This window comes from Haematobia irritans, chromosome 1, assembly GCF_050003625.1.
Source record: "Haematobia irritans isolate KBUSLIRL chromosome 1, ASM5000362v1, whole genome shotgun sequence".
Lineage (NCBI taxonomy): Eukaryota > Metazoa > Arthropoda > Insecta > Diptera > Muscidae > Haematobia > Haematobia irritans.
In genome coordinates, this window is record NC_134397.1 from 223,211,814 (window position 1) to 223,231,125 (window position 19,312).

Below are 19,312 nucleotides of genomic sequence, written 5' to 3' on the forward strand. Positions count from 1 at the left end.
TGGGAACTTAGTTTGCTTCTTCCTTAGATTGTATCTGCATTACTTGTTTTAGTGCTTGTTGCATCGGCATCAGATTTTATTTATTTACAAAATTAGACTTATAGTATAATATAAGAATAATATTTCAGATTTTTTCCGCACTATTTGCTTAAGCTATTAACTTGCTTTTGCGCTAATTGATTCCACAGTTTGTTTGCTTACGCACTATTTGCTACACCACTTAGGTTGCTTCCGTGCTACTTGATTCTTGTTTTTACATGCCAGGTGCTTTGGCACTTGTTCGTTTCCGCACTATTGGCATAGTCTCTTACCTTGTTATTTGCTTTCGCAATAGTTACTTTGATAATAGCCTGCTTCTGCACTAGCTTCTTGACCACTTAGCATGCTCCGTCATTCATAGCGTCTGTACTATTTGCTTTAGCGCTAATTGGATCGGTATCAGTTTACTTCCGCACTATTTGCTTAGGCACATAGCTTGCTTCTGCGCTAATTAATTCCGCACTATTTGTTTAGGACCTTAGTATGCTCTGACATAAGATTGCGTGTGCACTTTTGCTTCGACATTTATTAGCTTCCGAGCTAGTTTCTTAGGTTCAATATAGGTTCAACATATATTTTCTTCAGCGTTAGCTGATTCGGCTTGAGCGTTCTTCCGCACTATATGCTTTAGCACTTAATTTGCTTCGGTATTAAGCTTATATTTGCTTTGCTTTTGATCTATGTGCTTAAGCACTAAGCTTCCTTCGGTTCTAATTGATTTCGTAGCACCAGTTCTTTTATCAGTCAGATTACTTCGGCATTAGCTTGTTTCCACACTAGTTGCTTCGGGGTTGTTGCCCTTCCGCACAAGTTACTTCTACGCTTAGTTATTTCGACACCTAGCTTGATACTACGCTTGTTTCTCTATAATTTAGATTGCTTCCGTGTTGGTTTCTTCTGTATCTAGTTGCTCCTAATTAGTTTTTTGTCATGTATCTTCTTTCTGCCTCGACATTTAGTCGCTTCCGCACTATTTGCTTTCGAATCCCAGCGTTGGAGCAACTATCTAAAGGCATAAAGGGTGATACGGTCAAAATTGGGTAAAGGGAAAACGCGTGTGAATCGGTGAAAACGTTTATTTAAAAAATCAAATTAAATTTCTTTTTCAAGTTCAATTAATATAAAATTCAGGAAAAATATTCAGTTAGGCTTTCGCTTTTCCAAATCCGAATTGCCGGGCCTCACGCTTGACACCTGCCATCAGATTTTGTACAGCCACCTTGTCCACCTTCTTCGCCGCAGAAAGCCAGTTTGCCTTGAACTGCTGCTCGTCCTTAGCAGTTTTTTGGTCTTCTTTAGGTTCCGCTTGACAATAGCCCAGTATTTCTCAATTGGGCGGTGCTCTGGCATGCTGGGAGGGTTCTTGTCCTTGGGAACCACCTGCACGTTGTTGGCGGCGTACCACTCCATGGTCTTTTTACCGTAATGGCAAGATGCCAAATCCGGCCAAAACAGTACGGAACAACCGTGTTTCTTCAGGAAAGGCAGCAGACGTTTATTCAAACACTCGTTCACGTAAATTTCTTGGTTGACAGTTCCGGAAGCTATGAAAATGCTGCTTTTCAAGCCACAGGTACCGATGGCTTGCCAAACCAGATATTTCTTTGCGAACTTTGACAGTTGTATGTGCTTGAAAATATCTGCTGCCTTTCCCCTTCCTTTTGCCGTATAAAACTCCTGTCCCGGAAGCTGCTTGTAGTCGGCTTTGATGTAGGTTTCGTCGTCCATTACCACGCAGACAAACTTCGTCAGCATCGTCGTTTACAGCCACCGGGATCGCGCTTTGGCCGTCGTATTTTGTTTATCATCGCGATTTGGAGTCACTACTTTCTTGTAAGTCGATAGTCCTGCTCGTTTTTTGGCTCGATGCACGGTTGTAGACGATACACCCAGATTATTTGCGGCATCTCGGAGAGAGAGGTTAGGGTTTCGCTCGAAACTACCGGCAACTCTCTTTGTCGTCTCAGCGGCTTCCCCGATCCAGACTTCCTGGCTGTTGACAGACGTTCCCCAAACACTTTAGTTACATTTGTAACGGTTGATTTGGCAACATTTACCAATTTTGCCAGCTTTGCGTGCGAGTAGCTCGGATTTTCGCGATGCGCGAGCAAAATTTTTATACGCTGCTCTTCTTGCTTGGACGGCATTATGACAACTGAAGAGTGAATTCCAAAATCAAAATAGGAGCAACATTCTACACACACACACCTTCAAAATGAGGGGTGTTCAGGTTTTTTAAATGCAAAATTGAAAGAAATACGTCAAGTTTATATTGACCAAATGTTGACCGTATCACCCTTTAATCAACTGCTGTGTTTCGGAGAATTGGAAAAGCTGATCCGCTGAGTCTGATGACGAAGATACAATTCTGTATTTCATCTCCAAGAAAGAAAGTAGCATGCTAGTTATGTTCGAGTCACCATAAGATGTGAGGCACCTCTCAAAGCGAAGATTCACGAGGAAAATATGTTGGGAAATATCGCCAACGCCAGCAGACATGCTAAACATTGCACAATAAAAAACATTTTCCAAAAACACAAGGACTTATACATTTCATTAGCTTAAATAATGTTTTCTCCATAATAATTTTTGCAAGTGTACTATATATCTTCCCAGTAAAGTTCTCTATGTTGTCGATAGAAACCGAGTCTGTGACATCATGTATACGCTCAAAAAAGATTGGCTTATATTAAAAGGAAGATTTTCTAGTTATCAAAGTCGATGGTTCCTTCACTCTGCCTACTCCAGATATATTCAAAGGATTCACATTTATATTGAAATCAAATTGAAGGAGAATTTTTGGTAGACCCTAAATTCACACACACAAAAATGAACTTTAAATAAATCTTTTCAGGTTGCATTTACCCATCCACAAAGGTGTTCACAGACCAACTTACCTTTTAACCTGAAGTTGTTATCAACAAACGTTGTTCGTTCATGGCAGGTTTGAATGGAAATGGAGCTGAATGGAGAGAGAGAGAGATGTGTGATTGTTTCTGTGGTTGAAATACTTATGTGGCTTTAAATAATAAAGGACGTGTTGCTCAACATACATAGATCAAGTGAATAACACCCAAAAGGTACACATGTGCCAGATGTCAGTTAACTGCTGCACATGTAACTTGCATGTTTTGCACTGCAACGAGGTGGGATAGGATCACAATGGGATTGAATGCAATAACTGAAATTTATTTATAGTTGACAAAATGAGATGAGTTAGTCGAATATAAAATTGAGATCGAAGAGTTGGATTGTTGATCAAAGGAATGGAGTTCAAACCCAGACTCCTAAAAGACACAGATATATTTTACAGCAGAAAAAATAAGGCTCTGAAGGTAATGACGAGTAAAACGTGGACCTAATATTACGAGATTACTCCGATTATGCTATCTACCGTTTAGACTACTGGACAACTTCGCCCAGTAGCTAAATCTATAAATCACAATGGACTGAATAGTCTAAGTGAGCCTGAATCATAGTCGGGCTGCCACTTCAACCTAACCTTTAACCTAAATCTATAAATGGAGCTGAAACTACGAGTGGTCACAGACAAGAGTACCCATTGAAGCATAAATCTATAAATGGAGCTGAAACTACGAGTGGTCACAGACAAGAGTACCCATAGAAGCATCCACAGCATTAGTCTTCATTAAGTGCTGCGAATTAAAAAACTACGCCATTCACACATGGTTAGGGATAGTGTGCTGGATGTTCACTTGAGATCGTTTGTTAGGTGATAAGAGTGCTAGAATAATGATAATATATTGTTGTTATCTAGTTCTAGATTAGGTTCAGATTTTCATTATTCTGGATGTAAGTTTTTATTCAATAAAGAAATTAGTATTCGTTTGGAACTCCAACAGAAAAAAATGTTTTTTGCTTTGGAATGAAGGAATGGACAATGGAACTCAACAGCAATTATTTTCAATGACAATGAAATTGTACTTGGTCCTCCGAGACAAGAGTACCCATAGAAGCATCCACAGTATTAGTCTTCATTAAAATCAGCGGAATAAAAAACTACGCCATTCAGACGAGGTTAGGGATAGTGACCCCATAAAGTATATATATTCTGGGCCGTGGTGAAATTTTGAGACGATCTAAGCATGTCCGTCCGTCTGTTGAAATCACGCTAACTTCCGAACGAAACAAGCTATCGACTTAGAACTTGGCACAAGTAGTTGTAATTGATGTAGGTCGGATGGTATTGCAAATGGGTCATATGGGTCCACTTTTACGTATAGCCCCCATATAAAAGGACCTCCAAACTTGGCTTGCGGGTCCTCTAAGAGGAGCAAATTTCATCCGATCCGGCTGAAATTTGGTACATGGTGTTAGTATATGGTCTCTAACAACCATGCAAAAATTGGTCGACATCGGTCCATAATTATATATAGCCCCATATAAACCGAAACCCCCGATTTGACCTCCGGAGCTTTTAAGAGAAGCAAAATTCATTCGATCCGGCTGATGAAAACGAGATCGGCAGATCCTCAGTTCGGAGCAAATATGACGAGTGTGATGGCCCAATCAGATTTTACATCCGAAGAAAATGAAGATAAAAAGAAGCAACGCCTCATGTAATTTCCTCGTATTTGGAGGAATCCACGAAACAGTTTAAAGTTAAAGCTAACAAGTATAAACGGCCGTCAGTTCGGCCAGGCCGAATCTTATGTACCCTCCACCATGGATTGCGTAGAAACTTCTACGAAAGACTGTTATACACAATCGAATTACTTGGGTTGTGGTACCTTAAATGGTTTTCTAAATTGTGAGTTAGTCCACACGTGGTAGACAAAAAGTATGTATGTCTACAAATAATTACGAATCTATATGGACTTTTGCACGGTACGTAGGGAGCCAGAATTGAAATATGGGGGTCGCTTTATAGGGGCTATATACAATTATGAACTATATATGGACCAATTTTTGTGTGATTGGGGATCGATTTATCTGAGGGCTATATATATAACTATAGACCGATATTTACCTAGTTAGGCATGGTTGTTAACGGCCATATACTAGCACAATGTACCAAATTTCAACTGAGTCGGAGGAAATTTACTACTCCAAGAGGCTCCAAAACCAAATGTCGGGATCGGATTATATGGGGGCTATATATGATTATGGACTGATATGGACCACTTTTGGCATGGTTGTTAAATATCATATACTATCACGTACCAAATTTCAACCAGATCGGATGAATTTTGCTTCTCCACAAGGCACCGGAGGTCAAATCTGGGGATCGGCTTATATGGGAGCTATATATAATTATGGGCTGATAGGAACCAATTCCTGCATGGTTGTTGGATACCATATACTAACATAACGTACCAAATTTCAACCGAATGGGAAGAATTTTGCACTTCCAAGGGGCTCCGGAGGTCAAATCTGGGGATCGGTTTATATGGGGCTATACATAATTATGGACCGATTTCGACCAATTTTTGCATGGGTGTTTAAGGCCATATATTAACACCACGTACCAAATATCAACTGAATCAGAGGAATTTTGGTCTTCCAAGAGGCTCCGGAGGTCAAATCTGGCGATCGGTTTATATGGAGCTCTATATAATTATGCACCGATGTGGACCAATATTTGCATGGTCATTAGAAACCATATACTAACACCATGTACCAAATTTCAGCCGGATCGGATGAAATTTGCTTCTCTTAGAGGGTCTGCAAGCCAAATTTGGGGGTCCGTTTATATGGGGGCTATACGTAAAAGTGGAACGATATGGCCCATTTGCAATACCATCTGACCTACATCAATAACAACTACTTGTGCCAAGTTATATATATATATATATATATATATATATATATATATATATATATATATATATATATATATATATATATATATATATATATATATATATATATATATATATATATATATATATATATATATATATATATATATATATATATATATATATATATATATATATATATATATATATATATATATATATATATATATATATATATATATATATATATATATATATATATATATATATATATATATATATATATATATATATATATATATATATATATACTTTATGGGGTCTTAGAGCAATATTCCGATGTGTTACAAACGGAATGACAAAGTTAATATACCCCCCATCCTATGGTGGAGGGGTATAACAAGGATACAGAAGACGAGCATAAGAAGGAAATATCAGACGACTATGCTGAAAATGAAGAGAAGTCCGATGAACATGATACAAATGTCAACGTAGAATAAATTGAAAATAATGTTGTAGTTGATATGAAAAAATACACCGAAAAGAAGCTTGACTCTGGTGCCCTTAATAATGTTAATGTAAGAGGTGGTGACGAAGCAACGAATGCAAATACAAAAGGCATTACAACTGGCGATGAAGAATCTCCTGATGAAAATGGAACAATTAACAGTACCGATATTCTCGTCACGCAGAAAACGAATATGATCAACATAATCATGTTTCAAGAGCAAAATGTTATTTTGGACGGGGTAAATGTATTTTTTTTTTTTTGTCGTCAAACAAAATATGCTGACCGAAAACCAATAAATAATTTCCAGAAAAATGACATGGTTTACGACAAATATGTTACATGTCCCCCATCCAAAAATAGCAGTTTCTCTTGAATCCTGTTAGATGTGATGATATTTTTTCTCAGGTTGGTGAAGAAGTATGTCGGTTTGAATAGCCCCTGAAAGTAAAAAATACTGCTTTTGTAATTTCAATTCATTTTTTTTTTTCAAAATATATTTTTATTTGCAATATAATCTCCTGAAACTTCAATACACTTAGTTCAACGCTTTTCTAGCAATTCTTTCCCTTGATTAAAATAGTTTTTCTCAAGGTCTTCAAAATAGTGGTTTACAACTGTAATTGCATCTTCATTTGAGGTAAAACGCTCGCCAGCAAGGATTTTTTTTCGATTTGGGAACAAGTAAAAGCCACTGGGAACTAAATCAGGAGAATAAGGTGGGTGGTCAAGCAACTCGTACTTTAATTCGTTGATTTTAGCCATTGTTAAAACACTCTTGAGCGCTGGTGGGTTGTCTTGATGAAAAATAATTGTTTTGTGTTGTAAGCCAGGACATTTTTCTCGAATTTGTACATTTAATTGATCCAAAAGGTTGAAATAGTACTCTGAATTTATTGTTTTACCCTTATGCAGCTAGTCAATCAATAAAATACCTTTGAACTCCCAAGAAACCGTTGCCATAACCTTACCAGCCGATTGAATTGTTTTTGCCTTCTTTGGGGCACTTCCTCCAGCTTCAGTCCATTGTTTAGATTGTTCTTTTGTCTCTGGAGTATAGTGGTGGATCCATGTCTCATCAACAGTTATGAAACGACGCTTAAAATCCATTTTATGTCGCTTAAAACGATCCAAACAAGCATGGGAAATGTTCATTCTTATGCGTTTTTGATCGACTGTTAACAAATGCGGCACCCATCTTGTTAACAAATGCGGCACCCATCTTGCAGAAAGCTCTTTCATCTGTAGTTCTTCATGCAAAATTAAATGGTCTGGATCATTTGAGATGCCCATGATATTAGCAATTTCACGCACTTTTATTCGTCGATCATTTAATACCATATCATGCACTTTGGCTACAATTTCTGTTGTTGTTGCTGTTTTTGGACGTCCACTACGTGGTTCATCTCCAATGCCTGTACGACCACGTTTAAATTCAGCAACCCAATTTTTTACTGTTGCATATAAAGGAGCACTTTCACCTAACACATTCACCGTATTATTATGAATTTCTTGTCCCGATAAACCTTTTTTATGTAAATATTTAATGACAGCACGCATTTTTAATTTTTTCATTGTAAAAAAATTGCGGATGCGTCTTTTTTAAACACCTGTTTCTATATGTTCATAACACAGATGGAAGTTTCCAAAACACTTAACTTATTTCTGTTTATGCCGCGCTTTTTGTGCTAGGCTAAGAAGTTTCTGAACTGCCCTCGTTATTTCCATTGAGAATAATTAGCCATTTTTATTAAAGGACACTGTTGATGAGAACACTAAAAGTAGTTTTTCTAAAAATCCTAGATACTTGTGTTTTAGTTTCTACTATATCTAAATAATAACTTTATTTGATTAAATTTGCTTTACCCTATCAAACTAACCTCATAACTTTACCGTGCGATTATGTCCCTCACAGACCAAAGTCTCACAGGCCATTTAGATTCCCAAGGAAATATTATCTAAAACTTTAACTAAAACTTCCATCTATTCATGCCAACGTCAACCAGGTAAGACCACAAAAGACAACTAAAACTGAGCAAGTCCCGGAAGCAAAACAATTGTTGGCTTCACTGCAATTCTCATATATCTTGCATACAGTTTAGGATATGAGTTAAGCCATTTTAGGTTAATTGTGACTAATATCAATGTTATACTTTATGTCACGAAAAAAAATCCCCATTTCTCACAAAAAATATTTTTCATTTTTACTGATTTAACAAATATTTTTCGAATGGTAATTTGAAGTACGAAACAAAAAAACTTTTAAAACTTACCTTGAGGCTACTAATCCTTTTATTGTAGGAAACGAGCAATATGGTGAATAATAATTTAGAACAAAACTATGTTTTAACATCCTTTGTGTACAAGTAGAATAAGCGTTTCAATCAAGCTTTAGAACTTCACCAGAACTGTAAGAAAATAAAAAATTCAAAACTTTAGTTGTAAAACCATAATATTTTCATATAAAATTCATGTGAAAACATATATATAGTATGTGAAAACAAAATATAATCCCTATAGTACAACAAAAATTTTGAGGATTTTTTTTAAATCAGGATTCATCGCTCAAGACTAAATCCAAATCGCAAAATCAAAAAATCACTAACCTCAACAAAACTGTGTTGTTTTTATTTTTAGATAATTTAATCCTTCTTCTGTATTCAAGCTCAGAAATCGGATATCCAGGAGGGAAATAATGAACATATTCGACTTCTGTTTAAAAGGCAGCCGAAGCCGCACGGGCGGCTTTGAAGACAGGATTTGCCGTAGAAACATTTACATCACAAAATGGTGCGCTAATAAAAGAAACAATTACGATGGGAAATAATTTTCAACACGTTTATCTGGTTAGTCGGTGGTAATCAACGAATCCCCAAAAGAAAATGCAATATTGAGATTTTGTTAGCAAGCCCACCTTGCATGCTGTTTAAAAGGTAACGAGGGGTTTTCCCTCCTTCGGCTGAAGTAAGCTCACGGGGCCAGGTGACGTCACAGAAAGATTCGATTTTGTGGACAGCGAAGAGCGAGAAGGCAGATTTTATGATTTAGTAGAAGCAATAGCGATTATTGGCTTATGAAAATGTACAAATAAGTGATAAGAAAAAAAACTAAAATATTTGATGTTAGCGGATCGTGGGGTTGGACCGTTCTATACGGCAAAAGACTTAAGGAGACCCAGCGGTCCTCAAACTTGTTGGTCAGCAGATATTTCGGCGCTGTCTTGCGGTCGGTCTGTGGGTCGTATGACTTCGTGTCCAGAGAGACTAATCTCCTTAAGGATAGGCAAGGTTAGGCATGAGATCGAGGAAGATCTAGGCACGGGATTACGACTGGAGAAATAACTCTCCTCCAGTATAAGAAGCGGTCGGGCTGTGGGTCGTATGGCTTCGTGTCCAGAGAGATTAATCTCCTTAAGGTTAGGCGTGGGATCGAGGAAGATCTAGGCACGGGATTACGACTGGAGAGATAACTCTCCTCGAGTATAAGAACGGGAACATGTAGGTTAAGGGATTCGGCAGGGACCTTGCAACTAAAGAGACAGCTCTCCTCCAGTGTCAGAGGGAAAGGAAGACTTAAGACTAGAGAGACAACTCTCCACCAGTGTAAGAAGGGGAAAAGAAGGGAAAGGACGGCTTACGACTAGAAAGACAGCTCTCCTCCAGTGTAAGAGGGGGGGAGAAGGAGGGAAAGGATGGTAGCAAAGACTAACGGTTAGGAGGGGAGAAAAAGGCAAGGAAGTCTTACGACTAGAGAGACAACTCTCCACCAGTGTAAGAAGGGAAAGAAGGGCTTACGACTAGATAGACAGCTCTTCTCCAGTGTAAGAGGCTGGAAAAGGGAGGGAAAGGATGGTAACAAAGACTAAGGGCTAGGTTAGGGTTAGGGAGACAACTCTCCCCTAGCTAACTACTATGAGGGTGGGGAGGTGTGGAGGGACTAGAGAGACAGCTCTCCTCTAACAACTACTATGTACGGTCTCTAATAATTACTAGTACACCACACTCTACTCACCGTTCTGATGCTGCCTCCTTGATTGCTGTCGCCCAACTGACCTCGATCTCACGCACTGCCTGCCCTTTTATAATTTTCCCTAGCATGCGTACTAGAGTGACCGCAACTTATATGGGGCAAAAAAATCTTGTTCGCCTTAACCCCACAAAACGAATCCCCTTTCCAGATATTGGGATAGCCAAAATTTGAGCCCGATTAACACGTGCCGCCAAACTTTTTGGCCAGAAAATTCGTTTTTTTTTTTCAAATTTTGAGCGACGAGCGGCACGTGTTAACGTCGTTTAATCGTAAATGGGTGTATAACTTTGGCCCCCTGGGCATATGAGTGCAAATCGGACGGAAGATATATATGGGAGCCATATCTAAATCTGAACCGATTTCAACCAAATTTGGCACAATTAACGATACTACTAAACGTACTCCTTGTGCGAAATTTGAAGCAAATCACGGCAAAACCCTGGATTTTGAGGCCATATAAGTTCAAATCGGACGAAAGATATATATGGGAGCTACATCTAAATCTGAATCGATTTTGACCATATTTGGCACATACAATAGTATCGTTAAAAGTACCGCTTGTGCAAAATTTGAAGTAAGTCAGGGCAAAACTCTGGCTGTTGAGACCATATAAGTCCAAATCGGGCGAAAGATATATATGTGAGCTATATCTAAATCTGAACCGATTTAAACAAAATTTGACACACTTAACGATACTATTAAACGTACCCCTTGTGCAAAATTTGAATCAAATAGCGGCAAAACTCTGGCTTTTGTGGCTATATAAGTGCAAATCGGACGAAAGATATATATGGGAGCTATATCTCAATCTGAACCGATTTCAATCAAATTTACCAAGCATTGGTAGAATGTCAATTCTACTCTTTGTGCAAAATTATACGAAGATCGGTAGTAAACTTTGGCCTCTGTTGCCATATGAGTCTAAATCGGACGAAAGATATATATGGGAGCTATATCTAAATCTGAACCGATTTGGATGATATTCTGCAAGTTTTTCGAGACTCATAAAATATTCGGATGTACGGAATTTGAAGAACATCGGTTGATAAACACGCCAATTATGACTAGATCGAGGATAAATATATATGACAGCTATATCTAAATCTGAACCGATTTTTTCCAAAATCAATAGCGATTGTCTTTGTCCCAAAAAACGACCCTATGCCAAATTTGAGGACGATCGGACTTAAACTGCGACCTGTAGTCTGCGCACAAAAATACATGAACAGACAGACGGACAGACAGACACACAGACGGACATCGCTAAATCGACTCAGAATTTTATTCTAAGACGATCGGTATACTAAACGATGGGTCTCAGACTTTTCCTTCTTGGCGTTACATACAAATGCACAAACTTATTATACCCTGTACCACAGTAGTGGTGAAAGGTATAAAAATTAAGAATGTATGGTATTTTCTGTCAAAGCAAACGTTAAGTAAAGATTTAGTTTATGTATTTTAGTGACGTACAAAAGTGAAAATAAAATAAAACAAGTATATACGGCCGTAAGTTCGGCCAGGCCGAAGCTTATGTACCCTCCACCATGGATTGTGTAGAAACTTCTACTGAAGACTGTCATCCACAATCGAATTAGTTGGGTTGCGGTAACACTTGCCGATGGCAAGGTATCTTAAAACTTCTTAACACCGTCTTCTAAATTACAAGGTAGTCCATACGTAGAATATATTAAACTAAAAAAGGCCGATTAAATACGTATATAATTAAGTTTAAAGTTTCTATAGAAATAATATTTTGACAAAATAAAATTTTGACAACATTTTCTATAGAAGGAAAAAATTTCTATAGAAATAAAATTTGGAAAAAAAATTTCTATAGAAATAAAATTTTTACAAAATTTTCTATAGAAATAAAAATTTTTACAAAATTTTCTATAGAAATAAAATTTTCACAACATTTTCTACAGAAGTAAAATTTGGAAAAAATTTTCTATAGAAATAAAATTTGGAAAAAATTTTCTATAGAAATAAAATTTTAACTAAATTTTCTATAGAAATAAAATTTGGAATAAAATTTGGAAAAAAATTTCTATAGAAATAAAATTTTGACAAAATTTTCTATAGAAATAAAATTTGGACAAAATTTTTTATAGAAATAACATTTTGGCAATGTTTACCATAAAAATAAAATTTTGGTAGATTATTGTTGGCTTGCGTGGCAACCATGAATATGAACCGATATGGACCAATTTCTGTGTGATTGGGGATCGGCTATATATAACTATAGACCGATATGGATCAATTTTGGCATGGATATTAGCGGCCTTATACTAACGCCACGTTGCAAATTTCAACCGGATCGGATGAATTTTGCTCCTCTAAGAGGCTCCGGAGATCAAATCTGGGGAACGGTTTATATGGGGGCTATATATAATTATGGACCGATATGGACCAATTCTTGCGTGTTTGTTAGAGACCACATTCTAACACCATGTTCCAAATTTCAACCGGATCGGATGAATTTTGCTCCTCCAAGAGGCTCCGGAGGACAAATCTGGGAATCGATTTATATGGAGTCTATATATAATTATGGACCGATATGGATCAATTTTTGCATGGTCATTAGAGAACATATACCAACACCATGTACCAAATTTCAGCCGGATCGGATGAAATTTTCGTTTCTTAGAGGCTCCGCAAGCCAAATCGGGGGATCGGTTTATATGGGGGCTATATATAATTATGGACCGATGTGGACCAATTTTTGCATGGTCATTAGATAACATATACCAATACCATGTACCAAATTTCAGCCGGATCGGATGCAATTTGCTTCTCTTAGAGGCCTCGCAAGCAAAATCGGGGGATCGGTCTATATGGGGGCTATATATTATTATGGACCGATGTGGACCAATTTTTGCACGGTTGTTAGAGACCATATACCAACACCATGTACTAAATTTCAGCCAGATCGGATGAAATACGCTTCTCTTAGAGGATCGGCAAGCCAAATTTGGGGGTCCGTTTATATGGGGGCTATACGTAAAAGTTGACCGATATGGCCCATTTGCAATACCATCTGACCTACATCAACAACAACTACTTGTGCCAAGTTTCAAGTCGATAGCTTGTTTCGTTCGGAAGTTAGCGTGATTTCAACAGACGGACGGACGGACATTTATTTATTTAAATTATTTTTAATGTGGAGGGTATAAAATTTATTTATTTATCCTATGGTGTAGGGTATAAAAATGCTTTCAATAATAGTTCTTTATAAGACTAGAACATAAATTTACACGTTGCACTTATAATTTTTTACGGGGGTATATTATATTTTTGAAGTTAGTGACGTTTGTTTATTCCCGGTTGTAAATTGCCGTGAGTTTCGTGAATTTGTCGTGAGTTACGTGAATTGTCGTGAATCGTGCGTGAGTCTTAAAAAGTTGATCGTACGTTAGTACTACCGAGTGGCTACCTCAAATATCTTGTGTGAATAAACACTTTGCTTCGTGAACGTGCCGAAGCGTGAATGACATTTTACTCACGCGTACACTTCTAGTACCAACCCAGCAAAAAACCGTCGTCAAAAAATTATTCAAAATATTTTTTTGTATCCGAAATTCTTGCAAATTGGGACAAACGCGATGAATTCAATACGAGTTTGTTCATTTCAGCAGCCCTTGCTCTGAATTTGTACCTCTTTTTAAGGTGTGATTCGAGTTCAGCGTTTTGGATGTGAATTAAAAAAATTTGTAATATGTTAAAGTTATGCGTTTAGAACAATTTCCAATTTTTTGCTGGGAAGTTTAACGAAAACGTTTTTATTATTCGAATAATAAAATTAGTATACCGCTTAATGCCTTTCATTCTCTCTTGGAAACGACCGTGAACACTCTACTACTCGTAGCTATCCCAGCATAGGTGAATACACATCGTCACAATCCCTAACCCCATTCCATGGTGGAAATTATAACAATTCAATTCTCTTTCTTATGGGACATATGTTTGTTTTCAACCTTTTCCGTTTCCCTTTTTCCTAGCTCTTAACCTGTTCAAAACAAAAATAAAATAATAAACGTTTATGAAAATTTATAGAAAATTATCATAGAAGAAAACGTGATACCAAACATATTTTCATGATGGTCTAATGGCTTTGCACGAGAACCGAGTGAAATGAACGGCGAAAACCCTTGTCACTGAAATTAACAGAAAGGTCTTATTTATGTTATGGACCTTTTAGTTAATTAGAAAAAAAACCACAAATGTTTGGAAACTTTGAAACTTGTTTTTTTTTGGGAAAAACCAAAGAAGACATTCCTGACTTTCCTGATTGCTTGAATAGTGAATTTGGTAAATGTTTAGTTAAAGGCGGGGGGAAAAGCTTCTCATAGCTATGACAAGGATCTTTGCAAAAAAGGGTTTTGTGGTAATAATGAAAAGCATTCTAGTGTCAAATGATTCTTTATGTATATTTTAATAATGGAAACATGAACGCAAATACTATATTTTTAGAAGACTCACATGAAATCACAGAAAGTAAAAGTTAAATTGATTATTTTGGAATAAGAATAGTTTGTATACAGACTAAATAATATATTTTATATATTCAATTGGAAAAAATATACATTATTATTTTTATACCCTCCATCATAGGATGGGGGTATATTAACTTTGCCATTCCGTTTGTAACACATCGAAATGTTGCGCTAAGACCCTATAAAGTATATATATTCTGGGTCGTGGTGAAATTCTGAGTCGATCTGAGCAGTCCGTCCGTCCGTCCGTCCGTCTGTTGAAATCACGCTAACTTTCGAACGAAACAAGCTATCGACTTGAAACTTGGCACAAGTAGTTGTCATCGATGTAGGTCGTATTGAAAATGGGCCATATCGGTCCACTTTTACGTATAGCCCCCATATAAAGGGACCCTCAGATTTGGCTTGTGGAGCCTCTAACAGAAGCATATTTCATTCGATCCGGCTGAAATTTGGTACATGGTGTTGGTATATGGTCTCTAACAACCGTGCAAAAATTGGTTCACATCGGTCCATAATTATATATAGCCCCCATATAAACCGATCCCCAGATTTGGCTTGCCGAGCCTCAAAGAGAAGAAAATTTCATCCGATCCGGCTGAAATTAGGTACATGATGTTAGTATATGGTCTCCAACAACCATGCAAAAATTGGTCCATATCGGTCCTTAATTATATATAGCCCCCATATAAACCGATCCCCAGATTTGGCTGTGGAGCCTCTAAGAGAAGCATATTTCATCCGATCCGGCTGAAATTTGGTACATGGTGTTGGTATATGGTCTCTAACAATCGTGCAAAAATTGGTCTACATCGGTCCATAATTATATATAGACCCCATATAAACCGATCTCCAGATTTGGCTTGCGAAGCCTCAAAGAGAAGCAAATTGCATCCGATCCGGCTGAAATTTGGTACATGTTATTGGTATATGGTCTCTAACAACCATGCAAAAATTGGTCCATATCGGTCCTTAATTATATATAGCCCCCATATAAACCGATCCCCAGATTTGGCTTGCGGAGCCTCAAAGAGAAGCAAATTTCATCCGATCCGGCTGAAATTTGGTACATGGTGTTAGTATATGATCTTTAACAACCGTGGCAGAATTGGTCCATATCGGTCCATAATTATATATAGCCCCCATATAAAACGTTCTCCAGATTTGACCTCCGGAGCCTCTTGGAGGAACAAAATTCATCCGATCCGGCTCAAATTAGGAACGTGGTGTTAGTATATGGTCGCTAACAACCATACCAAAATTGGTCCAATCACACAAAAGTTGGTCCATATCGGTTCATAATCATGGTTGCCACTAGAGCCAAAAATAATCTACCAAAATTTTGTTTCTATAGAAAATGTTGTCAAAATGTTATTTCTATAGAAAATTTTGTTCAAATTTTATTCGGTTCATAATCATGGTTGCCACTCGAGCCAAAAAAATCTACCAAGATTTTATTTCTATAGAAAATTTTGTTAAAATTTTATTTCTGTAGAAATATTTGTCAAAATTTTCTTTCTATAGAAAATTTTGTCAAAATTTTTATTTCTATAGAAAATTTTGTGAAAATTTTATTTCTTAGAAAATTTTGTTAAAATTTTATTTCTGTAGAAAATTTTTTAAAAATTTTATGTCTACTTTGTCAAACGTTACCGCAACTTAAGTAATTCGATTCTGGATGGCAGTGTTTAGAAGAAGTTTCTACGCAATCCATGATGGAGGGTACATAAGCTTCGGCCTGGCCGAACTTACGGCCGTATATACTTGTTTTTATTTATTTATTCAGGTAGTAAAATATAATACATTTTTTTTCATCTTTTTACAAAATACTTAAGAAATGGTGTTTTTAGTTGCTTTAATTGAAATGTTAATAGAACTTGCTAAAAAGAAAATATATTTCAGGAAAAAAAAAAAATATACATATATATGATCTTCGAGTTAACAGTTCTCCACTAAGACCTTTCGGGCCATACGTTCCTGAGATTTTCAGACTCTCAATTGTTCGCCGAGATCTTCTGGCTTAATATTCAATCACTAATAGCTTCTAGTTTTTCTACTGAGATTCGGGTCTACAGTTCGCCATTGAGAACTTTGAAGCCATTTCTCCAGTGAGACTTTCGGTACTTTAGTTTTTATACTAAGGCTTTTGGTTCTCAAACTTATCCAACACTGACAAATTTGAGGCCTTTAGTTCAACGAATAATATCTTCGATTTTAAATTCCAAGTAAACAACGGGCCTACCGATCTCTCGCTGAATCTTTCCAGCCTACAATTTCCCCGTTTTTACTGTTTCGCCTTCAGTACATCTGTTTTACCAGAGCAAACTGATGTTTACACGTAAATCCACGATTCATCACCTGTCACAATTGCATAGACGTGTTTCGAGGCATCGTGATAGTATTTTTGGAGCATTCCTTTCGAATTCTTTTTTTTTTTTTTGAGCGATTTACAAATTGTGTGGAATTAACGCGAACAAGTTCCATTGACGGTCAAATGTTCATGCGATATTGATTGTAATGCCTAAAGTTGTTTCTAGATCAAATGACGATTTTGCAATATCAGTTGGTTGCCACTCCAAAATAATCTACCAAAATCTGGAGAAAATTTTACCAAAATCTACCAAACAAAAAAAAAATTTAGTATGCAAAATTTTATTTCTACAGAAATGTTTTCTATAAAAAATTTTGTCAATTTTTTTTTTTGTAAAAAATTTTGTAATTTTTTTATAAACAAGTATATACAGCAGTAAGTTCAGCAGGGCAAATAGGACAGTATATATAGTTTCTAAACGCTCAAGAAGTAAAATCGAGAGATCGGTTTATATGGGGGCTATACCAAAAGATGGACCAATATGCGCCATTTGCGCTACACCAACTTTTGGTACTAAAATATCTTTAGATTCTCAATTTCAAGGTAAATCATATTGATAATACAGTTTTTAGAAGCCCAAGAAGTAAAATCGGGAGATCGGTCTATATGGGGGCTATACCAAACCATGGACCTATACACCCCATTATCGACACACCAATTTACGGTCCTAAAATACATCTAGATTTTCAATTTCAGGCAAATCGGATAGTAAATACAGTTTCTACAAGCCCAAGAAGTAAAATCTGGAGATCGGTGTATATGGGGGCTATACCAAAACATGGACCGATACTCACCATTTTTGCCACACCTCTTTAGGGTCCGAAAATACCTCTACATTTCCACTTTCAAGCAAATTGGATAAAAACTACGATTTCTACAAGCTTAAGATCCCAAATTGGGAAGTCGGTTTATATGGGGACTATATCAAACCCTGGACCGATATAGCTCATCTTCGAACTTGACCTGCCTGCACACAAAAGACGAGTTTGTGCAAAATTTCAGCTCGATTGCTTCATTATTGAAGACTGTAGCGTGATTACAACAGACAGACAGACGGACATGGTTATATCGTCTTAGAATTTCTCCCTGATCAAGAATATATATACTTTATATAGTCGGAAATCGATATTTCGATGTGTTACAAACGGAATGACAAACTTATTATGGGTATAAAAATTTGGAAAATTTTTTTTTCTATAGAAAATTTTGTCAATTTTTTTTCTATAGACAATTTTATCAGTTTTTTTCTAAAAAAAATTGTCAAAATTTTTTCTATACAAAATTTTGTCAATTTTTTTTTCTAAGAGAATTTTGACAAAATTTTCTATAGAAAAAATTTTTTGATAAAATTTTTTATAGAAAAACAATTTTGACAAAATTTGTTCTAAGAAAATTTTGACAAAATTCGTTTTTCTAGAGAAAAATTTAGAAAAAAAATATATTTTTTTTAAATTTTGTTTCTATAGAAAATTCTGTGAAAATTTTATTTCTTTAGAAAATATTGTCAAAATTTAATTTCTGTAGAAAATTTTGTAAAAAAGTGAATTTCTATACAAAAATTTAGTCAACAGTTTATTTGAATATGTAGATTTTTTTTTGTGAAAAGTATATTTCTATACAAAAATTTTGTTTCTATAGAAAATTCTGTCAAATTTTTATTTCTATAGAAAATGTTGTAAAAATTTTATTTCTATAGAAAATTGTGTAAAAAAGGTGCATTTCTATAAAAAAAATTTTGTCAACAGTTTATTTATATAGAACATTTTGTCAAAATTTTATTTCTAAGGAAAATTTTGTCAAAATTTTATTTCTATAGAAATTTTTGTCAAAACGTTCGGACCTACTGGCCCCTTTCAGTTGCACCAATACCGAGGCCTTCCAGCTCACAATTCCGTCTTTGAGACTCTCGTTCTTACAGTTCCTTAATTCAAATTAAAGACTACAAATTCTCCACTAAGAAATTCGTTCGGGCCTACAATTCCAACATGGCGAATTTCAACATACTTTTTGCCCACTGAAATCTTCTGGCCTGAAGTTTAATTAATGAATTAATCGGGCCTCCAAGTGAGATTTTGACATACGGAGAACTGTAGTTTTCCCATATAGA